This window comes from Aotus nancymaae, unplaced genomic scaffold (genome assembly GCF_030222135.1).
Source record: "Aotus nancymaae isolate 86718 unplaced genomic scaffold, 86718_ANA_hifiasm-v0.15.2.pri h1tg000014l, whole genome shotgun sequence".
NCBI classification, from domain to species: Eukaryota; Metazoa; Chordata; class Mammalia; order Primates; family Aotidae; genus Aotus; species Aotus nancymaae.
The window spans coordinates 39531200-39558705 of NW_026988425.1; positions in this window are offsets into that span (position 1 = coordinate 39531200).

Genomic DNA, 27506 nt, shown 5'->3' on the forward strand with positions numbered 1-27506 from the left:
AGTATCAAATGAGTAAATATTCATTCACTCAGTAAATACTTGAGCAAATGAATGATTGAAAAGTGAATAACCAGATGATCCAAGATAGCCGAATAAGAACAGCTCTGGAGTGGAGTTCCCAGCGAGAATGCAGAGGGTGAGTGATCACCACATTTCCAAATGAATTTTTACTTGTCACAGACCAGAACATTCCCAGGTGGAAAAGTGCCACAAGTCTCCAGCACGGCTGTTTCAGCTGGCACAGCAGGTCTCCACACAAAAACTCACACAAATCTGGGGACTGTTTCAACTGGCGCCTGGAATGCCTGGGAGACAGAGTCACCCATTCAACTGAAAAAAAAGGGACCTGAAACAGGTAGCCAGGTGATCTGGCTCAGCAGGTCCTGCCCCCACAAAGACCAGCAATCTGAAACTATCTGGATGGAGAGTTTCACAGCAAGCACAGCTGGACCAAGGACAGTCCAGCTCTGTGGGCGGAGGGCATCCGCCATTACTAAGGCAGTCCACCACTACCGAGGCAGTCTGCCATTACCAAGGCAGTCAGCCATTACCGAGGCAATCCACCATTTCCGAGGCAGTCCACCATTACAGAGACAGTCTGCCATTACGGAGGCAGACTGCCATTACCAAGGCAGTTCTTATACCTCTATAAACAAAACCACAAGGATGTTCACACAGCAACTGGGCAGAGCCCACAGCAGCTCAGTAACGCCTCTGCTGGCAGACTGTGACTAGGCTACCTTCTCGCTGGGCAGGGCATCTCTGAAAAAAGGCAGCAGCATGTCAAGAACTTATAAATAAAGCCCCAAGTTCCCAGGACAGAGCACCTGTGAAAAAAAGGTGGTTATGAGTTCCTCTGCAGCAGACTTAAACGTACCTGCCCAGCAGCTCTGAGTGGAACAATGGAGCTCACAGCTCAGCACCTGAGCTCTTATAAGGGACAGACTGTCTCCTCAAGCACCTCCCCAACCCCCAGATATCCAAAGAGACACCTCATAAAGGAGAGCTCAGACTGACATCTGCTGGGTATCCTTCTGGGACAAAGATAACAGATGAAGAAACTGGCAGCAATCCTTACTGTTATGCAAGTGATCCCCAGGCAAGTAGGGTCTGGAGTGGACCTCCAGCAGCCCTATAGCAGAGGGGTCTGACTGTTAGAAGGAAAACTGAAAAACAGAAAGAAATAACTGCATCATCAACAAAAAGGAGGTCCACTCAGATACCCCATCCGAAAGTCACCAACTAGAAAGACCACAGGTAGATAGATCCACAAAGATGGGAAGAAACCAGCACAAAAAGGATGAAAACACCCAAAACCAGAATGCCTCTCCTCCTCCAAGGAATCACAACTCCTCACCAGCAAGGGAACAAGGCTGGATGGAGAATGAGTCTGATGAATTGACAGAAACAGGCTTCAGTAAGTGGGTAATAACAAACTTCTCTGAGCTAAAAGAACATGTTCTAACCCAATGCAAAGAAACTAAAACTAAGAACTTGAAAAAAGGTTTGACAAAATGCTAACAAGAATAAACAGCTTAGAGAAAAATATAAATGAATTGGTGGAGCTCAAAAACACAACATGAGAACCTCACGAAGCATACACAAGTTTCAATAGCCAAATTGGCCAAGCCGAAGAAAGGATATCAGAGATTGAAGATCAGCTCAACGAAATAAAATGAGAAGGCAAGATTAGAGAAAAAAAGAGTAAAAAGAAATGAACAAAGCCTCCAAGAAATACAGGATTCTGTGAAAGACCTAATCTACATTTGATAGGTGTACCTGAATGTGACAGAGAGAATGAATCCAAGCTGGAAAACACTCTTCAGGATATTATCCAGGAGAACTTCCTCAACCTAGCAAGGCAGGCCAATATTCAAGTCTGGGAAATACAGAGAACACCACAAAGGTATTCCTCAAGAAGAGCAACACCAAGGCACAGAACTGGAAAAAACGACCTTAAACTTTATATGGAACCAAAAGAGAGCCCGCATAGCCAAGTCAATTCTAAGCAAAAAGAATAAAGCTGGAGGCATCATGCTACCTGACTTCAAACTATACTACAAGGCTACAGTAATCAAAACAGCATGGTACTGGTACCAAAACAGAGATATAGACCAATGGAACAAAACAGAGGCCTCAGAGGCAATGCCACACATCAACAAACATCTGCTCTTTGACAAACCTGACAAAAATAAGCAATGGGGAAAGGATTCCCTGTTTAATAAATGGTGTTGGGAAAACTGGCTAGCCATGTGCAGAAAGCAGAAACTCGACCCCTTCCTGACACCTTACACTAAAATTAACTCCAGATGGATTAAAGACTTAAACATAAGACCTAACACCATAAAAACCCTAGAAGAAAACCTAGGCAAAACCATTCAGGACATAGGCGTAGGCAAGGACTTCATGACCAAAACACCAAAAGCATTGGCAACAAAAGCCAAAATACACAAATGGGACCTAATCAAACTCCAGAGCTTCTGTACAGCAAAAGAAATAATCATTAGAATGAACTGGCAACCAACAGAATGGGAAAATATTTTTGCAATCTACCCATCTGACAAAGGGCTAATATCCAGAGTCGACAAAGAACTAAAACAGGTTTACAAGGAAAAAACAAACAAACCCATTCAAAAGTGGGCAAAGGATATGAACAGACTCTTTTCAAAAGAAGATATATATGAGGCCAACAAATGTATGACAAAATGCTCATTATCACTGGCCAATAGAGAAATTCAAATCAAAACCACATTGAGATACCACTTCATGCCAGTTAGAATGGCGATCATTAAAAAATCTGGAGACAACAGATGTTGGAGAGGATGTGGAGAAATTGAAACACTTTTACACTGTTGGTGGGAGTCTAAATTAGTTCCCATTTGTGTATTTTGGCAATTCTTCAAGGACCTAGAAATGGAAATTCCATTTGACCCAGCAATCCCATTACTGGGTATATATACAAAGGATTTAAATCATTCTATTATAAAGACACATGCACATGTATGTTCATCGCAGCACTGTTTACAATAGCAAAGACCTGTAACCAACCCAAATGCCCATCGATGATAGAATGGACAGGGAAAATGTGGCACATATACACCATGGAATACTATGCAGTCATCAAAAATGATGAGTTCATGTCCTTTGTAGGGACATGGATGAGCCTGGAAACCATCATTCTCAGCAAACTGACACAAAAACAGAAAATCAAACACCACATGTTCTCACTTATAGGTGGGTGTTGAACAAGAGAACACATGGACACAGGGAGGAGAGCATAACACTGTGGGGTCTGTTGGGGGGGACTAGGAGAGGGACAGCAGGGAGTAGGGAGTTGGGAAGGGATAATATGGGGAGAAATGTCAGATATAGGTGATGGGGATGGAGGCAGCAAACTACATTGCAATGTATGTACTTATGCAGCAATCCTGCATGTTCTTCATGTGTACCCTAGAACCTAAAGTGCAATAAAATATTTAAGAAAGAAAAAAAGAAAAGTGAATAACCTGATGAATTAACTTCCAGGACTAGCTTAAAGGCTCAGTTAACCTCACGTGTTTATCCAAGTGTAACCCTTCTCTTCCACTGGAAACTCCTTGGTACACGAGTCTCTCTTGTCCTTCTTTTATGATCTCTGGCACCTGTTTGCCTGTGATTCAATAATCGCTGAATGACCCCCTATCGATACTATCTCTATTTGAATCAAGAACAATACTATATAACAATCAGACATCATGTAAAATGGACTTCTAATGGTTTTAAAATGTTAATGTCTAAAAAAGAAAATTACAATAAAATGTAACATATGCATGTATACAAATATGTGCATATGTATATGCATATATACATATGGGAATAGGAAAAGCCTTCCTAGCCATGACACAAATTTCTTTTTTTTTTAACAGATAAATTTTTTTAAATTTTATTATATATATATATATATATATAATTGTACTTTAGGTTCTAGGGTACATGTGCAGAACACGCAGCATTGTTGCATAGGTACATACATGGCAATGTGGTTTGCTGCTTTCATCCCCGCCGTCACCTATATCTGGCATTTCTTCCCATGTTATCCCTCCCCAACCTCCCTACCCCCCACTGCCCCTCCCCTAGTCCCCCAACAGACCCCAGTGTGTGACGCTCCCCTCCCTGTGTCCATGTGTTCTCATTGTTCAACATCTGCCTATAAGTGAGAACATGCAGTGTTTGATTTTCTGTTCTTGTGCATGACACAAATTTCAACAGCCAAAAGAGAAAAGACTCTTACTACATAAAAATATAAAAACTTCTGAAGGGGGGAAAAAAACCTCTACGCACAAAGTTTACACATAGCAAAAAGAAGAAAATATATTCACATATATGACAATGGCCACAAAAATGTTAGCATTTTTTATACATACAGAGCACTTTCAAATAAGAGAAAAGGAAACCAAAAATAAATTTACACAAAGGAAATTTTCAAAGGAAGAAATGCAAATGACCAATACAACATGAAAGTGTCTAATTGAATGAAAGTATAAATCATTAATTCAATGAAAGTATAAATTTAAACATCAGTGTCACATTTCTCACCGGTTTTATAGAAATCAGAAAGCACATGGGAAAATGGATCTATGCAGTTGGTGGAAATATTAAAGTATGTTTGTGAGGCCAGGTGTGGTGGTCACGCCTGTAATCCCAACACTTTGGGGGGTTAAGGCAAGTGGATCGCCTGAGGTCAGGAGTTTGAGACCAGCCTGGCCAACATGGTGAAACCCTGTCTCTACTAAAAATACAAAAATTAGCTGAGCATGGTGTCGGGTACCTGTAATTCCAGCTACTTGGGAGGCTGAGGCCAGAGAATCACTTGAACCTGGGAGGCAGAGGTTGGAGTGAGCCGAGATCGTGCCACTGCACTCCAGTTTGGGTGACAGAATTAGACTCTATCTCCAAAATAAATAAGTAAATAAAACACGTTTTTCAAGACAAGCAGTATGTTTTAAAATAAGTGCATATACTTGAAACAACTCTAGAAATTTTTTATAAGAAACTGAGATAATGCTCAACCAGCTGAACAAGGATGTTTACTGCCTCATTGTTAAATAATAGCCAGAAAAAGAAACAAAACAATCTACTTTTCTATCAATAGTGAATTAGTGTTTTCAATTATAGACAAATTTATGTTATATAAAGTAACATACTGAGAGATATCTCATATCCACACATTATAATACCAATAATTATTTAAAATAAAGGAGTAGTTATCAATAGGTGATCATGGAAAGATGTCTCTGGATTAAAGAATCTCAATAAATGCCTGTGGTAGGCAGAATTCCAAGACGTCCTCCACAGTTCCCTGTCCCCTAGTGCACACGTACCTAGCTGTTTCTTAGCCCCACTTAGCCTCGATTTTGTCATCTATAGAGATAGTAACACCTGTCACACAATGGTACTTGAAAAATAAGTAAGATATATGGATGAATTTCAGAAAGAGCTAGCACCAAGGAAGTAATCAATCAGTGTCAGCTACGTGTATTGATAACACTAATGGAGGTTGCATCAGTATGACTAATCTGTGCCAGGGGTTAGTTTAAATATCACTAACATTGGACTTTGGAATGCATAGACACGTAAAATGTTGGAGTCTGCAAAGACTTAAAGTTCACCCATTCCAACTCTGATTTTCTATGAGGATTTGAAACCCGGAAGAGACTCAGAAACTTGTACAAAGTCACACAGCCAGTATAAGGAACTGAAATCTGACCCTCAGCCACAGCACCAGTAACACTATTTCTTCTATGTCACAGCTCATGTGTCTTCTTTTTTAATCTTACCAGCAAATAATTTGTGAGGTTAATAAAAATTAAAACTGAAATACTTTTCATTGAGCACACCCCAGTGAAACAGAAGGAACAAGGGAACATGGGGTCTGGCCAAAGAGAAACCAAGCTTGAGGAAAAATGTGTTTGGCCTTCCTGAATATAGCTCATCGTAATGCCAAGCAAAGGAAAACAAAGACCCAAACGATTACAGGCCCATTCTGATATCTTGTAGGCCTATTTATTAAGTACATGATCAATTTCATAGACAAATAATCTTATGGTTTTAGCAATTGTATTTTCTGGCCAAAAATTCTGGAAACTTGTGCTGACAATGAGATGAAATATTTTAAATGCATACTATCTTTAAAACTTCAGGTTACAAAATTTTATCTACCAACCATTTCTATCACTGTACCTTGTTTTGACCCCACCCCCATTCCCCATTGGAGAGATATTTCTGAAAAGTGATTTCTTGGAGCTGGCCTTATTCCCATGGCTTTAGCTACCTTGGAGCCCTCTTTTCTTTGTGTTCTCTAAAATGACTGCCCTTTCTGCACGGTCACTAAATATCTATTGAGGGACCCATGATGTCCTTCTGATGACCATCTGATGGGAAAACTTGGCAATGTGTGCTCATTATGAGCCAACTGCCCTTAACTAGGTCCAAATTTAGGATATACTAATTTTTAAATTGTATTTTTTTAACCCCTATCCCTAGTGTAGGTTGAATTCAACAAAGGATTTTTCTATTCTGTCTGTGGGGGCCCTTCAGCATCTTATTAACATCTAGAAGGACTGCTCCCAGTCCACAGTGTCTGTGATTGCTACATTCTGGTGAAAGCTATGGCAGGTTCAAAAATCATCATGTAGCCTGTCAGCTGATTGGGGTGAATGATCAATGAACCGGAACTAAAACTATATGACATCATCTTTGCCACAGCTTCACGTGGCAAAGCTCACTTCGAAGATGCCTTCTTTCTCAGACAAAGCCCTTTAGTCAAAAAAGCCGCAAGTAACAGTTAAAATAGCCTAGTCCAACCATACGGAAAGATTCACCGAGGTTCAGAAAAATGAAACCACCCACAGTATATCAGGTCTCCCGACTCCTAATTCAGGGCTTTGACACGGCATTGCCAACCCATGACAACCCAAAATCCTCTCACTTCTTCTCTGGCACCTCTGCCAAATTCCAGGGGATTTCCTATTTCTCACTCTTCTCTCCTCATTCTCTGGACTCGCCCTGATCTCATTTATGTATGCTTTTATTATAACTCTCTCTAAAGTAGCCCCAAGTCATAATTACATTACAAACTGCAGTCTGATAAAATAGTGAATATAAAACCACAACACTGCTGTCAGAAGTAGGACAGAGATAGTGAGCTTACCTCCAGGGAAATGGAGAAGTGGTCAAACCACACTGCTATTTTTACCTGAGAGCCTAACTGAATTAGTGGTCACATGGACAGTGTGATTCAGAGATTTTAGGAAATTCAGGTCAAGTTTAAAGCAACTAGGGTTCAAAACATCCTTATTCTTTCTTCTGCCATGAAGTTATGTGTCCTGGGAGTGTCAAAGAACCAGTCTGGGCTTAATTTTACTCATCTGTAGCATGAAGGATTTGGACTACCTGATATCTTATATCTCATTTAATCTAGGACTAAATTCTATTCCAGGTGAAGCGTGATGTAGAAGGAAAGGAAGGCTGATGAAAGAGTCTGAGGATTAGGTAGTACAGTCTAGAGGAACAACAGAGGCAGAAAGCCTTCCTTCAAATTTAGTCTTCAGCTGCGTTACAAGCCAAGAGGCTTAAGTCCTGACACCCTCAGACCTGCTGCCCTCTTATCTCTTCTATCACGCCACTTCTTAGAATGTGTAAGCTAAAGTAATGCTTTTAAATATAAGGATGTTGATAAGGAGGTTAGAACTGTCAGTACTTTACACATAGATGAATCCATTTAAGCAAATGCTTAAGATATTCTTCTTAACATCTGATAGAAGAATGTCATTCTTTCGGTTATGAATTTAGTTGTGAAAACTACATAATTCTGGATATCACAGGACGAAAAACAGAGTATTGTAGTGGGTCACATAGGCTTTGGCCCACAAGAGTGCTATCTGTGTAGCGAGACAACTGTCTACTATGGAGAAGCAACAGAGACAGAGTTTGGGTTATGCCTCACATAACCTGGGCATAGAGAAATGCTGTTTTTCTAGGAACCCACAGCCCTTTTGCACAGGACACCTTCTTGTTGGGCTTTGGGCACCAGCTCTGCCTGCCCTGGGCCAAGTCCCTGTGACGCAGTGGTGGCAAGTGAGGGTATTTAATACTACCTGCAGCCCCCTTGGTTCCATCTTCTTCTGAAAGGCAGGAGCAGAAGAGCCTTTTTCCAAGCCCAGTTCATGGACCATGAAAGAGTTTCAGAGTCCAAACTATTGACAATATCAGAGAAGCTGAAAAGCATCATGTACTTTTATGACTGTAAGAAAGAGAAACTCACTGGGGCTAGCTAATATAACAAAATAAAAATAAAAAGGACTCTAATGTGTGAGCGAACTCTGTCACCTACCCAGTTACTCACTTTCTTCTTCATTGAGTAATTGAGCATTACTCAATGGATAATAATTGGCCTTAACCAGGAAATGCTTTGCTTCTCAACCTCTCTTTCTGCTAGAGGTGGCCATGCAATTCAGTTGTTTTAGTAGAATATGAAAGCAAATCAACTGGGGAAGCTTCCCAGAAAGTTTTTCTTTTTTGGAAAAAGGAACAAAAGAAAGCTGGTACCATCAGTTTCCTCTTGAACAAGAACAAGATATTTGAAAATACAGCATCCATGTTTTGAATATTAGGGGACAAAGATAATGGGGAAAGAATCACAGAGATGCCACTATGATGTCATTGAGCACCTGAATCTACACTAGCAGCCAACTACCTCTAGACTACCTGTTTTGAAGTCAGTCAATGTTTATTTGATTAAGCCTCCAAAACTTCAGGTTTCCTCTTTCACTTGCTGCTAAAAATATTGCCAGTTAATTCAGGGGAGTCTCATGAAACTTAACACAAAAGTTGAAGCAATCTTTATTTATTCTCTTGGTATCAGCCACATCCCAGTGACATAACCCAACCTCCAGTCCAGTCTCCCTTGACCTTGCTGGTTTTACTTCTATTTTGTATATTTCATGTACATATTACTCATTTCTATCTTGCTTCTGACAAAAGAATGGACTAAAGAATCATTTGTCATTAAGATTTTTCTGAAGAAACTTTTTCTCATTTTTATTTGGAAATACTGTTTTTTTATTTATTTTAAGTAAATTCAGCATGAAATATTTCTTTCTTTCTATGAAAAGCACCTCAAACTAACTGAATTGGATGGTTCTGTGTTTAATCTGATGCACATATTTCAAAGACTCACAATTAGAGTAACTTTTTTTTTGAGACAGAGTTTTGCTCTTTTGCCCAGGCTGGAGTAAAGTGGTGTGATCTCAGCTCACTGCAACCTCCACCTCCTGGGTTCAAGCAATTATCTTGCCTCAGCTTCCCAAATAGCTGGGATTACAGGCACCCACCACCACATCCAGTTACTTTTTGTATTTTTAGTAGAGACAGGGTTTTGCCATGTTGGCCAGGCTGGTCTCGAACTCCTGGCCTCAGGTGATCTGCCCGCCTTGGTCTCCTAAAGTGCTGGGATTACAGGTGTGAGCCACTGCGCCTGGCCTAGGGTAACATTTTAAGTGCAATTGGTGAATATCACATATCATAATTTTGTTGTAAATTTTTTCACCAACAGCATTAGTCGTATACTTTAATTAAGAAAGTTCTTTAAAATCATTCATCCTACCATGTTGTTCCTAACATGGCAAAGGTTGTCAACTTTCAGCATATAGAAATTGTCTTTACATCTGAAGCTTTATATAACTCAGGTACATTTACATAGGAAAAAAAGAGATTCTTTTTACATATATAAAGGAAATGGAGTACAAAAAGACAGCTCTGAAATTTTGACATATGCTAACATCCTTCCAAGGGGACGATAAAGAGAATTCCACTACTAAAAAGATGAACTCTGGCTATTGGGACTACCTGGATCTACTTTATATATAAACACCGCATTTATTTTCTGTAACTAATTTCTCCTTTATTCATAAAGAAATCAGATGTAGGACATAATGAGTGTATATGGTTCCACTTAAGCTGAGAAAGCTTTCAAATGACAGAGGAGACATCTGTTCTTATACTATTACAAGGTTCTCCATAACCTTCATCTTAATTTCATCATAAAGATAGCTAACATTGATTACTAACTTCAATGCATTTGCCACTCATCATTCCATCTGAGCTCACAAAAATCCTATGAGATACATATTATTGATATTCCTGTTTTACCAATGAAGAAACTGTGTCATAAAAGGTGAGGTAACTTGCCAAGGAAACATGTAGAAAGCTTAGACTTAGATTGGAACCCAAAGCATTTGGTTCCAGAGTCAGGAATCTAAAACACTGTGCCATGAAGCCACCTGTATATGTATTAAACATTTCAGTTACTATCACTAAGCAGACTACTTCTGAGTGTTGTCCTGGGGTGGGTGTTTTCATAATGGGAAATTATCTTCTGTTCCTGACCACCTGGACCAATCTTCAGATGCAGAGCTGACGGTTCTTCAGTTTGCCCATTTGTCCAGGTGAAAGCAGAAGCTGAAGTGGGGCTCTTAGAAGGGCACTGAAGCCTTTGCCTTCACTCTGAGTGCTTCACATGCCTAGGCATTTGTATATATTAAGCATTTGAACCTAGGTTAGAACAGGCTGAACTCATGGGAACTCACAGGTAGAAGATGAGCTGCCTCTGGTTGCTCCTTTGCAAAGAGACACCAACAAGACACTGGATTGTTCAGCATCTTTTCCTTCTGAAGGGAATAAACACTTTACGCATGATGAGAAGGTTAAAAAAAAAAAACCTCCCCATCTGTATTTATGTGTTGAAAATGCTACATGTCTCTATGTTAAGGTTCTCATTCCTCAGCTTAAAAGGTAACTGTCCCTTATAAGATAATTTGGCAACATGCATCTGAAATGTGCAGCTTAATGTGAATGGGTTTATCAGCCCCTTAGATAAAACCTAGATTTGATCAGGAGAAAAAGAAAAAAAAAGTGATGTGCCTTTAGGTAGAAACAGGAAAGCAGACAAATTTTGACTTTGTTACAATTCCATCTAAGATCAGCTCCAGTCACATGTAAACACCAGGACCAAGAAGTTACCTAGAACACAGAATTCTCAGTACTAAAACCAGTAGAGTCCCAGTCAAACTGCGATGGTTGGTCACCCTGTCACTGATTCATATTTTTCCATCTGTCTAGTTCTCAAGAAAACTTCAATTATCAGTTCTCTGAAGCCAATCCAAAAGTCCCTTACTAGGTTAGTAGATAAACAGTCATAGATCCAAACAATGGGATATTAGTAGCAATAAAAAGGAACGAACTGTTGATCCATACAACAACTCAGATGCATCTTAAAGGCATTATGCTTATGAAAGAAGCCAGTCTCAAAAGATTTTATGGCATATAAGAACCCATTTAAAAGACATCTGAAAAAAAAAAAAAACTATAGTGATATAGGTCAATGGTTGCCAGGGGTTTGGAAAAGGGTATGAATTTATATTCCTAAATAAATTATAGGTAAGTATTTATATTTGTATGAATTTACATTATATTTTATGTTATAAATATATATATTATATTTTTATGAATTTACATTCATAAAGAATGACATGAGAAATTTTTTCCAAGTGATAGAACTGTTCTCAATCCTGGTAGGGATTACACAAATCTATACATGAAATAAAATTCACAGAATTTTACACCAAAGGGAAAAAATTCACTTTCTGTGATAAATTTTAAAATAAAATTAATTCATTTATGGAGAATATTCCTTTAAAGATAATGTTTATTCACACATCTATGTGTGACCAAGATGATCATTTTCTGTACAAGGAATAAGAAAACCTGAGTTCTTGACCCAATTCCTTTTAACTTGATACATAAACTTTGGTAAGTTGCTGCATTTCAGAATTCGGTGTTCTCATCAATAAAATGAGAGTCATGAACTAATTCTCTAAAGAATGTCTAACCCAGCTTTAAAATTCTAAGAGGCTGCACTCTTGCATCATATGGAATTCCCCAAGTTGTTTGTCTTAACTTTAGCAAAGACTAAAATTAGCTAACAGTGGCAGTTGGACTGGGCAGACATCAAATGTGGGTATTTCCTAACTAAAGATACTCTCAAAGGAGAAGTAAGGGCAAAAGTCTTTCTGACCAGAGAAAATTTTTTTTAAAGGGAAACCTCAAATTTAAACTTACCTAGGCACTAAACCACACGTAGGATCTAGTAGAAAACTTATTTAAATTTTTAAATCACCTTTTTCCCTTCTTGCTCAAAATAAGAATTACAAATTAAAGGGAAAGGGAAAGAAAATCACGACCCTTTCCACCTGAAACTAAGATTTGTCATTTTGGTGGTTTTGCTGCTGCATGTTAGAAAGGGTGATAAGAGAGATGGGACTTTTTTTATGCTGCATAAAGATAAAGAGATTTGCAGTTACTCAAGTGAGTGTGTATTCAACCTGAAAGCAGTCTCATAGCTTCATATTGAAATTCCAGAACAGAAAACATTAGTGTGTCACTTACACTGGAATGTCCCTTAAAATTTTTATTTCCACTTCTAATTGAGAAATTCCTGTGGAACAGATGGAGGACAGAAAAGTCACCTTATAAAGGACTTTAGAAAACCCTAACGTTTAAGTATCTTGCTGGCACCAGGGAAGAATTTTGAAGATGATTAAATAATGGGAAGTGTGGAAAATACTATCTCTTGAAAATTTTCTTTTATTATTGAAAAACTTAGATGTCATAGATTTACTGCAAATTGTAAGCACTGAATAGAGTATTAAATTTTATATGTAGTGTTCTGATTCTTTCAACACTTAATGTTTAGAAGCATTTGAGTATTTATAAAGACCTCAACTAAATGTCATATGCTCTTAATTTAATTTCACGTTAAGTTACCAAATTACAGTCTCATAAGAGCCTCTTCATGTGCTGTATTGGGTTTATTCAGTATACTGAATTTCTCTGCAATGAAAGTATCTTGTAATAGACAGTTTGAATTTTACAGCAAAAATGAACCTTGGAAGCCACTGCTTCTTAAAGCTATTTGCTTTTAAAGCTGTACTCAAAATGCAAAGCATGTTTTGAACTAAGCAAAATATGATTCCCCAGGCCATTATATCTTAGAATCTCAGAGCCTAAAGACCTCAGCCATCAACAGGTACAACCTCTGGCTGATACAGAAATCTCTGTATTCCTTTTGCTGGAACACGTGCTCTACCAGGTGACTCAGTACTACCTACTCTGCACAAGATCATTTTGAGACAACTCCAGTCACTTGACGCTCTTTCTGCTCACTGAGACCAGATCTGTTTCCCGATGCTTATACCTCAGGACTTAGCTCTGTCTTCAAGGATACCAAAGATGTCATCTCTCTTGCTCACATCCACATTATGGCTATAAAAATAGCAATCATGTTCCCTCCTTGGTTTTCTCTTTTTCACTTTAGACATCACCTTCCCCTTCAACTAGTCCTCATATGACTTGATTTTTAGCCTCTTTGCTTCCTGCCTGCCCTTCTATAAATGAATCACTTTAGGTTCCCAATGGCATCTAAATACTGTGTACCTAGACCAGAACACAATTACTCCAGTATTTTCAATTGACCCAGAGTCCCCACCTCAAAACGAACAATATACTTCTATTGCTGTGGTATTGATGGTCTTGCTATTATTTACTACAATGTTTCTTAACATGAGATTTCTGTCTATTAGGAAATGTTGTTCTCTGTGAAATGTAAAGGACACATGAGATCAGCAGAGAAGCTATTTCATCAACTGAAAGCCCATATGATGAACAATACTCTAAAAAGCCAAGCAGGGAGTTGTCTAGTTAAAAGGAGGTTGTGACTGGCCACAGTGATGACTCTCACCTGTAATCCCAGCATTTTGAGAGGCCAAGATGAGTGGACCACTTGGGGCCAGGAGTTCAAGACCAGCCTGGCCAACATGGCAAAACCCTGGTCTCTACTAAAAATACAAAAATTGGCTGGGCGTGTTGGTGCACACCTGTAGTCCCAGCTACTTGGGAGGCTGAGACATGATAATTGCTTGAATCCAGGAGGCAGAGTTTGCAATGAGCCAAGATCACACTACTGCACTCCAGAAAGAAAAAACAAGCAGGCTGGTAAGCTTCCCTCACCACAATCTTTACTTTTAGCCTTCTCAAATGTTCAATGGAGCCTAAGATTCTTGTTCTGAATGTCCAACCCCAGCCCCATGGTCTTTTGGAGAATAAAAAACTTTCTGAGTGTTACTTGCCTCTAAAAAGCCAAGGCTGGTAAAATAATTTATATTCCCTTCTTCTAGGAGTGGACAATTTGGTGTTGGGCGTTATATCAACACCAAGTTGTCCACTCCTATCTTTCTTTATGTGAAGAGGGAGAAGTTTTTTTTGTTGTTTCTTTGTTTGCTTTTTGGTTTTGGTTGTTTTGTTTTTGACTTTGGAAACCACTTTCCCACAGGAAAATTTTAAAACAGAGGCCATGCAAAATCAATTTAATTCTGTCTCTGTTTTAGAGAACAAGACCCTGTTCATTAAGAATTAAGAAGAAAGTTTGGGGGGAAAAAACCTAAAACTCAAATGCTAAACATGGTTGAGTAAAATAAGAGTTATAATATATATATGTTTGTTCTAAAGAACAAAGGACAAACAGAAAGTTGGAAACATGAGGGAAAAGGATAAAATGAAGAAAGAAAATTAAAAGGCAGAGATATAAAACTCCCCACACAGGAAACACAGAAAGGAAAGGGAAGGAGGGAGAAAAAGGAGAGAGAGTGATATGGTTTGGCTGTGTCCTCACCAAATCTCATCTCGAATTATAGCCCCCATGATCCCCACGTATCAAGGGAGGGACCTAGTAGAAGGTTATTGGATCACGGGGGCAGCTTCCCCTATGCTGTTCTCGTATTAGTGAGTGAGTTTCCACAAGATTTTTTTTAATGACATTAATTTATTTTCCCAGTTCTGGAAGGTGAAAGTCCAAGATCAAGGTGCTGACAGGGTTGATTTCTCCTGAGGTCTCTGTCCTTAGCATTCACACAGCTACCTACTTGCTATGTCTTCATGCAGCCCTTTCTTTGGATATGTGCATAAATGATTTCTCTTCCTTTTCTTTTTTTAAATTTTTATTTTTTATTCCAATAAATTTTGGGGGAACAGGTGGTGTTTGGTTACATGGATGGGTTCTTTAGTGGTGATTTCTGAGACTTGGGTGCACCCCTCACCCAAGCAGTGTACACTGTACCCATGTAGTATTTTATCCCTCACCGCCCCCCCCACCCTTTTCCCTGAGTCCCCAATGTCCACTGTATTATTCATTTGCCTTTGCATCTTCATAGCTTAGCTCCTACTTATAGTGAGAAAATACAATATTTTGATTTCCGTTTCAGTGTGGAGGTTCCTTAAAGAACTAAATGTAGATTTATCATTTGATCCAGCAATCTCACTACTGGGTATCTACCCAGGGGGAAAAAAAGTCATTATACAAAAAAGACACTTGCACATGCATGTTTATAACAGCACACTTTGTAACTGCAAAAATATGGAGGCATCCCAAATGCCCGTCAATCAACAAGTAGATAAAGAAAATGAGGCATAGCACATTCTCACTTATAAGTAGGAGCTGAACAATGAGAACACATGGACACACGGAGGGGAACAATACACACTGGGGCTTGTCAGGTGGAGTAGAGGGAGCATCAGGATAAATATCTAATGCATGCGGGGCTTAATACCTAGGTGGTGAGTTGGTAGGTGCAGTAAACCACCATGGCACATTTACCTACATAACAAACCTGCACATCCTACACATGTATCCCAGAACTTTAAAGTAAATTAGATTAAATTTTAAAAATAAAAGTTAAGGAAAAAACAAAAATAAAAGAAATAAAATGTGGTATATATTAGGTTGGTGCAAAACTAATTGCAGTTTCTACCTTTTTTTAAAAAAGTAATTGCAAAAACTGCAATTTGTTTTGCACCAATCTAATATATACCGTTGGATACTACTCAGGTATAAAAAGGAACAAAATAATGGCATTTGCAGCATGCCATTCCATCCATGCTGGATGGAATTGGAAACCATTATTCTAAGTGAAGTAACTCAGGAATGAAGTAACTGATGATTTTATGAACAGTAGTTTCCCCTGGGCTTTTCTCTCTTTCCTGCCACCTTGTGAAGAGGTACTTGCTTCTTCTTCAACTTCCGCCTGACTGTAAGTTTCCTGAGACCTCTCCAGCCATGCAGAAGTGTGAGTCAATTAAACCTCTTTTCTTTCTAAATTACCAAGTCTCAGGTAGTATCTTTATAGCAGTGTGAAAATAGAGAGAGAGAAGGAAAGTGGTGAGAAGAGGCTGAGAGGGACAAAAGAAGGATGTGGGATTCTAGCAGAGAGGCACTAACGTGATGTACTTTAGGTTCTCTCCATACCCATCCAGGAGCAAAGCTCTGCTCTACATTCCAAAGGTTCATGTTAGTGAGAACCAGAGTTCTTCCACAAATCAGTAGCAAACACCTCCATCCCTGCCAGGAGAGAAGTGTTCATCCCAGTGCTCAGCATTCCTCTCATCCTCTCACACACAACACAAGGAATGCTGACATTTTAGCTTATACTTTAAGAATTTCTAGATTTCATGGGATTTTCACTTTGTTAATCTACCAAAAAAGCCTCCAGTTTTTAAAAGATAATTACAGTCATTATAAATGAAAATCACATCTAAGATCACTGCTCCAATTTCTCAGTTTACAATGGAGAAACTGAGGCTCAAAGCTGAGGTGACTTCCCCAGGGTTTCACAACCCAGTCAGCCATAAGCTAGAATAAGAAAGGAGCAAAGTGTCGGCGCCATCAATGTGAGAGCAAAATCATTTTCTGAAAATTTATGCCATTGAAACAACCCAAGTCTTTGTCACCTCGAGTTTTCTCCACCGTACATCTGCAGGCTTGGCTCTGTCACATCACCACTTCCTGATGTGGGGATTGCTTTCCTTTCAAGAACAAATAAACAGTAAGAGCCAATAAACTCTAGAATGATAAATGCCCTCTTTTCTCAATATTTTCTTCCCAGAAGATGGAATATGACACACAAGGAAAATTTTTTTCACAAGAATAATAAATATTTATCATTAAGACACAAGACAGACATGAAAGAAAGTCTTGGGTGATTTTACTTTCTGACGGTGCAACATTTTCTGCAACTCCATGGGGTAGTCAACCCAGAGTGGACAAACAAAGCTGACAGATTGATTCTGAGCACGAGTTTGGCCACTAAGTAGCCCACAAAGGATGGGACTACTGAGACATGGTGCTGTGTTATTTGTTCCACTGAAGCAAATTCCAGGCTTTCGCTTGCCTGCCCCAAACCCACCCACCCAATAACAAATTCAATTCCCACATCAACCAGAAACATCAGGACTCACTCGCTCCTACATCTCAAAAGAGAGGGCCGCGGTAGAGGAAGATTCCCACCACAATAGAAGTCATTTCTGTAAGATGCTATAAGCTGCTCAGCACTACTCAGCCATGACTCAAGATCTCACTCTATTCCCCAATGCAAGCATGGTCTTTTTTCTTTTCTTTTTTTTATATATGCTTAAGTTCAGCAACAAGAAAGGTATAGTCTTTGTATCATTTCTAATCCAGACAAACTCTCTTCATCCCTTACAAACACACTGAAAATACCATGATTCTAATCACAGAACTGGAAAAATTCAAGTCAAATGATTCTTATCTAACTGAATCGAGATGAATGGGTTATAAGCACTTATTAAACACCCACCATATACAGGATAACCTATGAGAGCCCTGAACTGGCCTGACAGAGAGAGTGAATGACAATTACATTTAACATAAAACTGCTCTTACCAAGTTTTACAGCTATTCATTCAGGTTAGTTAGCTGGGCTCTTGGCCTTTGTCTTGTCCCCATTCTTGACCTGCTGTGCCCATTGTCCTTATTAACACCTCTTTGAGAAAGGATTTAAATTAAGCAAGACAATTTAAAGAAGGTCTTTGTTAATATGAAAGTTCAAGAGTATATCTGAATATCATTAACCCTTGCTATTTGAATCCTTCATTACTTCCATTGGTTTGATTTGGTGGTAGCATGGGGGTTAGGGAACATTGTCTGTGGCAGCGTAACAGCGCTGCACAGGTAAAGAGAGCATTCCTCGTGCAGCTTCTAATCCACCCTGGGTCTTAGTTTTTCTATTTAAAGGACAAGTATTCATGTTTCTTTCTCCCAAGGATTATGTTATTATTCCTGAGGACCATGTCTGTGTCAAACATGTCAAAATCTCCCAATATTAGTTAGAAAAGCTGGTGCCTCTTCTTGCCTTAACAATCCTCCACAAATCAGTAGCAAACACCTAGAGAAATTACTTTTATAATCTAGGATGCAAAAGCAAGAGAGCATGGGTGCAGGTGGGGTCCCCACAGCAGAGGCACAAGTACCTCTGGTCACCTCAGAAGTACAATTGCAATAGATTGACTTAGATGCCATCCTGCCAAAGGCAAAGGAACATACTAGGTGGCATGTGATGAATTCTCTAGCCTTATAAATCTAATTCTTGATTTCACACCCCCAAGAGATCTGAAATTAGAGAGAAGAAGTTGGATCAGCAGAATTGAATTTTGTGGAAAGTACAGCTATAGGAGTGATGTACTTAATTTCCTTTACTGATCATTCTATTACAAAGAAAATAGATAACTGTGATTCAAGAAGCTGAGGGAAATTAAATGGAAAAAAAGGTAGTCAACATTTTCTAATAAAGGTCAATATTAGAAATAACTTTAGCTAACCCCTTCCTTGATTGTTAATTCAATATTTCACAGACAAAATTTCCTGCAGTTATTTTGCCCACTAAAATATATTAAGCCCCTTCCATGTGCATCACACAATGTTAAACATAGAAAGTCAAAAACAAAGGACAGGGGAAAGAAATTGGTCCTTGACTTTAAACGACTGCATTTTTTCAAACGATAAGCTTAGTGTTTCTCAAAGTGTCATCTATGGATCCTCTGAACAGAGTCACCATAAGAGCTCTGCAGAAATACAGAGGCTGGGCCTTACCTAACACCTAGTCATTTAGGATCTCTGAGAGAAGGGCCTTTTCAGAGGGTTCCCTAGAGACTCTTAAGTACAATAAGGTTTGAGATTGCTCCCATAGGAACAATCACAAGTGTACATCATTCAGGGGATTTGAGTGCAGGCCTAGATAAGAGAATTACTCAATTACCTAGGATTAAAATTTACTTAGACTCTCATTTTCCCATTTCCTATTTTATACTGAAGCTTACATTCCAACTGAATTCCTTTGTCTCTTATGGGTTGAAAAGAAACTGCTATATATTCCTGAACTACCTTTACTAATAGTTCAGCCACACTCAAAGACCTGAATATAGTAAAAACTTGAGTAACTTTGACCTGTTAAAGGAGAGTCACATTAGCCTGGAAGGGGTCAGAATCAGTGGACATTTGGCCAGGCGTGATGGCTCACACCTGTAATCCCAACACTTTGGGAGGCCAAGGCTGGCTGATGGATCACTTGAAGTCAGGAGTTTGACACCAGCCTGGTCAACATGGTGAAACCCCATCTCTACTAAAAATACAAAAAAAAAAAAAAAAAAAAAATTAGCCAGGAGTGGTAGTGTATGCCTATAGTGCCAGCTACTCGGGAGGCTGAGACAGGAGAATCGCTTGAGCCCAGGAAGCTGAGGTTGCAGGGAGCCGAGATAGTGCCAGCCTGGGTGACAGAGCGAGACCTCACTCCAGCCTTGGTGACAGAGCAAGACTCAGTCTCAAAAAAAAAAAAAAAGAATAAGTGGACATTTTAGATGTTTTTTCCTGTGGCATAATAATAATGTATTCTAGCTTACAAACCAACTCCAAATTTTAAAATCTGAGCTTTTGTCTTTGATGTGAATTGAGATGGTAAGGAAAAATTTTCCCACCATCTCACCTATCCCCTGGTCCATCATTATCATTTGTTATGAAATTTGCTCCCTCTGGTTTAACAAGATTTCTGGTTCCAAAATGGAATAACTTATGGCACAGAAAAGGAAATAATTAGAACATATGAAATGCCAGGCACTGATTTCCTTAGCCGGTTTTTGTTTATTTATCATCATAACTGCAGGGGTAGATGTTATTAGTCCTATTTGATATTTGAAGATAGGGGATCACATGGGTACAAAATGATAATGCAGATATAATGTCTGGATCTCCACCCCCAGACTGGGAAGCTGTCTTAATTACACTAGGCAGCATCTTCTTTCAATGCAAATATGCTGAAGAAAGCCACGTTTGTTACACTAGGGAGTAAATGACATAAAGGAGAAGGAGAATAAGAAGAGCAAAACCTTCAGGGAAGTAAGGAGTCTCTGGAGAGTGGAAGGAAAAGGGTGTCAGTAGGTGGAACAAGTATTGAGAAGGGGGAAAATAGATGGGCACCCAAACCAGACTTCTTCCGTTTGACAAATTTTGTGAAGACTTTTCTGACAGATAGAGGTCCCTCCATGCTGGTCTTGAAGATTTTTAAAAAACTCAGCAGCAGCAGCATATTGTAATGAAAATGTCAGAGAATCCCATGTACTCATACCCAATAAAATTGCTCCCTGTTAAAATAACGTACTTCCTTGCAATTTTGGTTTCACTAGTGCTGAAACATTTTTAAAGCTGTTTCTTATAATACCAAACATTTTGCTCCTCTTTGTAGCTGGTGTGACACTTGTAGCTTCCACGCATTGCCTGATGAATAAGTTCAACACCAAGCTATCAGATGGTAAAGGCTCTTCTCCACATCTCGTGTCTCAGCTGCCACAACACAAACCCTTCAAAGGAAAGGCATTGCCAGTCTCGAGCTCCAAGTGAGAGAGATGCTCCCCAAAGCCACAGCACCACCTCAGAATTAGAGAAAATAAGTCCTCAGATTTCCTTTTGTTCCTGAGACCAGCACACTGAGGCTCTTTTACTTTCCCCTTGGCCACCATCCTGCTGAGAGCTGCAGGAGAGAATGACTGTCAGGTCTCCGCATATCCTCCTGCTTGGCTGTCAAATGTAAAGCCATCAGACTTCACATCCCTGTTGTCTGTTAACCAGAAACCTGAGCTCCATCCCAAGTACTCTGTACATTCTCTACTCTGACCCACTTTCCTAATCACCCTCTACCTCCAAAACCCCTCTGGTGTTTCCTCTTGTCTGCCATCAGCAAACACTCTTGTTGTGAGTTGAACCACATCCCTCTCTCCATTCATATGTTGACATCCTAACCCCCAGTACTTTAGAGTGTGACCTTATTGAGAAATAGGGCTGTTGCAGATGTAATGAGTTAGGATAAGGTCATACTGCAGTAGGATGGCCCCCTAATCCAATAGAACTAGTGTCCTTCTAAAAGAGGCAAGTTAGGACAAAGTCACACACACACATACACACAAAAACACCATGTGAAGATTGGAGCTATGCTGTGACAAGCCAAGGAACTACCAGAAGTTAGGAGAAAGGCCTGGAACAGATCTTCCCTAGTACCTCAGGGAAGCACAACCCTGCTGGCATCTTGACTTTGGACTTCTGGCCTCCAGAACTGTAAGACAATAAATTTCTGTTGTTTTCAGCCACCCAGTTTCGAAAACTTCATTATAGCTCCCCAGAAAATGAATACAACCCGTCTTTGAGCACTCCCTTTGCCTGGCTGCCTGCTAGTGGCACAGCTTCCCTTACTGCTTTGCTGAGGAAAGATTTCTTCTCCTTCCCCTTGGTACCTCAAAGACTGGAGATAGATCTCATTGCTCCTTCTGAACCATTTCTTCTCTCTGTGGTCAAAAGCCCAGATCTTTTGAAGTTGAAGCCATCACACTGTTTCTACTTGCTACTGTCATCTACAAATCTTGGTCACTTCTCGTGATTCATTGATAACTTTGTCACCTGTTCCATAACTTCCTTTCTACCCCTACTTCTGTCAAAACATTTAATAACATCAACTCTCTGGTGTCTCAGTTCCTCTACCTTCTCATGTCCAAAAGTTGTTCCTTCCATTCCAGTTCAATCTCCTATTCCTTGTTGTCATCACCATTAACTGTACTAACTTTAGAATCTCAGCCTCCAGCTTCCTCCTCTCTGAACATCATGTTCTAATCCTTGAGCTCATTTACTCTGTACATAATCTCTAGAAATTCTCCACTTCCAATTATGAAGACTTCCAACCCATGGAAAGGTAACTTACACCTAATATTTCCTCTCGACCACTTTTCTCATGTCTCACCTTCTTACCTAGTTTGAAATCCACTCATTCTTACCTAGAATTATTTCCTTGGAAATACCTTTCATTCTTTCTCCATTTTTTGTTCTAGCACATCTACTTTGCAATCCTCCAACCCTGGTAGTACCCAGCAACCCTGGTAGTATTCTGGGTTTCCACCTAAGAAATTAAACTTGCTAAACTCAAATATACAACTATACCTTCAGATTTCCTTTTAAAGTTATGACTACAAAAGTATATTTACCAGCTGTCATCACTCCACACTTCTAACAATAACCTCTCATTCCCTGAAAGTTATAACACTGGATTGTGCCTTTTTTCCATCACTTTTCCTATGAGGTATTGGTAATTATAATGTTCAAATAACTAATCCATTTAACAGTATAGCATGTCAGTTTCTTGATCACCTCATTTTCATTGACTTTGTCTTCATCTCTACCTCCAGCACCCATGTAAGTGACTATAACCTAGTAAGTGACTATACCCTAGATCTTATTACTGATTGAGATCTCCAACCTCAATTTGGAGCCATTCCCTAATCTCAAACTCCGATCTTTCCAGTTCGCTTTCTCCCACATACTTACTCCAAAACATTTTGGGCCCCCCTGGGATATTCAATCTATTAATCCTACCACCTACTCTTCTCCAGTCCCTCCTTCTCTTCTTACCACATTTAGATTCCAAGATCCATCATTTAACCACTCCTTCTACAGATCCTCAGCTAGCTTGCTTCCTTTATACTTGTCTGACAAAACGCTAACCTGCTAAAACCTAAAATTATACCTATATCTGCAGCTAAGCAGCCAAATGTGGCTGGACAAAAACACAACCATGCTGACTGTTCTTTCAAATATGACCTCAAGCCTCAAAAAGGCTAATACTGCCCAGAAATACTCTATATTCTTCTGGCTTTTCCACTCCTCAGACACCTCTTTTACATCTTTTATTTCCTCTCCCTAAACCTCTGCATTAGCTGTATTCTTCCTCTTAGCTGAAAGATTTGCCTCTTATTTTCCTAATCCAATAAAAGTATTTAGGGGATAATTCCTATATCCTACCTACTATAAGTTTACCAACATACCTACGTCTGTACCCATACCCTTTACCTTCTCTCCTGTTGCAATGGATGAACTGTCCCTGCTCCTATCTAAAACCAGCCCCTCTTTTTATTATCTAGATTCTGTCCCATTGTCTTCACTCAGACTTTGCTCCTACAATTATCCCCTCTCTTAATTGCAACACAAGTTTTCACATTGATATACAACTAGGCTGTAATTGCTCCCATCTTTAAAATACTCCACTTGATTTTCTTCTAACATCTTCTAACAATTTTTCTATTCTTCTTGTAGCAAAACTCCTCAGAGCAGATGCCAGTGATAGCTGGATTCCTATTCTCAACCCCTCTAGTCAGGATGTTAATTCAGGATTTCACTAAGCTCACTCACATCATCAACTCCAGCCATCAATACTTGGTCCCCACACTATTCCAACTCTCAGCAGTACTGAGTAGAGTTAATCATATCCTTTCCCTTGGTTCCCAGGGCATCACACTTTATTGTTTTACGTCCTACTTTGCGGGCTGCTCCTTTTCCAACCTCTTTGAAGGATACTCCTTGTCTTCTTAATGCAAAATAGAGGGATAACCAGCCCTCAGTCCTAGACCTTCTCATCTAAAACTACACCTACTCCCCAGGTGCTCTAATCTAGTCTAATAGCTTAATATTCTGTCTGTATAGTGATGAGTCCTGAATTAGCAGCCCTGATCACTCACTTAAGTGTTAGATATGCATGTTCAATCACTTACAGGACACCTCTTAGTAGGCTCCAAACCCAACTCTTGATTCCTACTCTGGAGCCTCTAAAATGTCTCCTTTCTTTGTCTCTCAGTAAGTGAGCAACTACCCCATTTCTAACCCATTAATCCAGGCAAACGCCTAAGGGTGGTGTTCAATATTTTCCCTTTCTCTGACTCTGCGCATTCAATCCGTCAGCAAGACGGATACACAGTACTATCTCAACACATACATGTAGAATAGATGAATACATGAATAAATAAGCAAGTGTATACAACTGCCCTGTGCCAGGAGCAGAAATTAGAAAAAACTATCCTGTATAGTCCAAAGATACAAACAATAGCATTCGTTCTTAACACAGCTTTTTAATAACTTACGAGGAAATGAAACCCATAATAAAGTCAGATGCCAAGATTCATAGCAAGAGTCCTCACTTCTCAAATTTAATCACTTCCCCTTAAATTACTGGCACAGCCTGTCCAGTGTTGCTATTTTGGGAGATCTGATTTCTCTTCTGCTAACCAGTTTAAATAAGACCTAAAATGATTCATGTTTAAATTATGGCTCTCCAAATATAATTTATAAACTTCTATAATATATTAATTGCCAGACATTGACTTTATAACCACTCAGGTAAAAATCTGGAGAACCAAAGAACAAAACTAATTAAACTAACTTTCTAGATCAAAGGAGCAATAGCTCTGGTGTACCAGAGCTGAAAAATAATTAGCCATATCAAATTATCTGTGGGAACAACCTCTGAGAGTCAAATAAATAAGGTAATTTTTACAACTTAATATTTTAATCCAATATTTTCTATTTGCTTTTCAACCCCAAATTCAATTTGAAATGTAAACAGTTAATGTTTTTAGGAATGGGAAACATTAATTCACTATTTTCTGGTACACGAAGAACATTAGTGCCTATAAAAATGACTTAGGTCATTGCTTTTTCAATAAAAGAGCAAAAATTTGATCTGGGGTTGACTCATATATCCATTAGCATCTTAGGTTTATTGACTGTCATCCCATTCCTTTTAAGCTCTTTTGAATTCAGAGAATACTCACCAGATGATGAGTATACAAATCATTCACTTTAATAAACTTTTGTCTAAAACGTAGGTTGTAAGTTCATTCCTCACACTGAGAAGTCATTCAATCACGAGACAGTCAGTCCTGACAAGGCCCCCCATGAGGTACTCAGTGGTTATAAAGGGCAATGGGAAAGCACAGCCTATCACCACCCATGGAAAATCATTTTATAGCACATGCACTCTTTGCAGAAAGTCAATGTAAATACTACGTAAATAGCTGTTATACTGTATTGTTTTTAATTTGTATTATTTTAATTGTTGTGCTCTTATTTTTTATCAACAGTTTTTTTACTGTGGGTGAGGAACCTTTGGATACAAAGGGCTGATTGTATGCTGAGAAAGGATAAAGAAGGAACTGTCTTAAAGAGAAGAAAACATAAGAAGATGGAAACTGCAGAGGACAGAGGACCACAGTGTGCCCTGAAGACTTCACTAAAGTGGCACATGAAGCACACTTTTGAACACTCAGGAAGAAATTCCTGACAATCAATGGACATAGAAAAAAAAATGTTATTAAGTAAAACTTGTGGTGATTCTTTTGTTGGGCAGTGGGGCATAGTGATTAAAAGTTTGGGACTTGGGAGTCATTTCTAAAAAGAAAAAATAATAATGAACAAAGAAGTTTTTGCAGCTGCTTCCTGCAGAAAGCATAAAAAATGCCATTTAAAGTCTAAGCCCTGCACTAATAACTAATTATTTGTACTTGAACAAGTTATTTAACTTCTCTACCTTCATCTTCCTCCCTAAGAAATGGAAAACAACAGCACCTATCCCATGGGGCAGAGTTAAAATTTATCACAATAAACTAATGCTTATTGCCCATGACATGCCAGGAACTACTAAGGTACTTTAGTGGTATAGTTGTCTCTTGGTGTCCATGGGAAGTTGGTTCCAGGACCCCGCAAATATCAAAATCCATGCATTGTCAAGTCCCACAGTGGGCCTTGCAGAACTCACGAAATGGAAAAGTCCTCTGTGTACATGGGTTCTGCATCTGGTGCTACTGTATTTTCCATCAGAGTTTTGGTTGTGAATGCAGAACCCACAGATACAAAAGCCAACTGCACTTATTGAAAACAATCCAGGTATAACTAGCCCCACACAGTTCAAACCCATGTTGTTCAAGAGTCAACTGTACAAATCCCTTAATCCCCAGAGCAGCACCTCTAACTGCTAGATACAATTGTTAACCTTATTTTGTAGGAAAGGAAAACAAGGCACAGAAGTATGGTTCAAGGACCAGAGGCATCTGCATCACTTGGAATTTGTGAGAAATGCGTAATCTTAAGGCCCACCTCAGATTACTGAATTGGAATTCCTTTTTAATAGAATTAGCAGATTTCTATGAATATTAAAGTGTCAGAAGCACCTGACTAAAACCATCTGCCTAGAAGTGGTAGGAATGGGTTTCAAGCCTTACAAGTCTCACTCTACACTGTACTGTATTTGCCTCTTTGCAAAATTTCTTTACCTGGATGTAAAACTATTTATTTATTTAATTTCGAACTAAAATTTTAAAAGCTGAAATTTTCACCAAACACTTGGCATTGACAGGCATTCAAATTGCAGAATGATAGAACAGCAACTCTTCAAGAGAACAGTAAGAATTCAAATGTCTTGTTTTATTTCTGTGGAAATTTGTGCTAAGAGAGATAAGAAGTAATGTGATGAAAGTCAGCCAGAAAATTAGGGGCACAGGAAGGACTTAAACTTGGGACTTGGTAGCTAGATCTGCAATGATACAATAATTATTGACTTCTCGTCATTCCCTGCCACTGCATAGGTCAAAAAAGACAATTGGATAAGAAGCAATTCACAGATCCAAGTGGTTTCACATTACTGTTTAAAGTGCTCTACCAAGCACAGAGGCTACTTGTGATGTCTATGAATATAAAATATTTCATAATGTGTTTTTTTCAGAAATCAGCTGTTTACTGGCTCTATAGTAGATTTTCTCATGGGCGTTTCCCTAGCATTTGGCCAGAGCATTGGTGCAAAATTGATGTTGTGTAATATTGTAAACTTTGGGCAATAGTGTAACCTCTCCCAACAATCCTTCTTTCTACCCAGCATTAATTCTTATCATTCTATACATCTTTACAGGAAATTAAGTAACAATTTTTTTGTCTTCTCTAAATTATAGCACATTTTCCCCCACCCTCAAGAGTTCCCATCTTATAAATGTTTGTCTTTTGGTTAGTCCAGCCAAATTTTATTTTTTGCCTGCCACCTGCATTCTAATAGTCTGTTTGCCTCTTAGGCACCTACTCTTGACCATCCATTTCTCTTCTTATCTCTACAGTGTTCCAGGATACTCAATTATTGAAAGTATATTCAGATCACTCCTTCAGCAGACTACTTCATTCTTTCTTCAAATTGCTCAAAATACGTTTCTCCCACAAA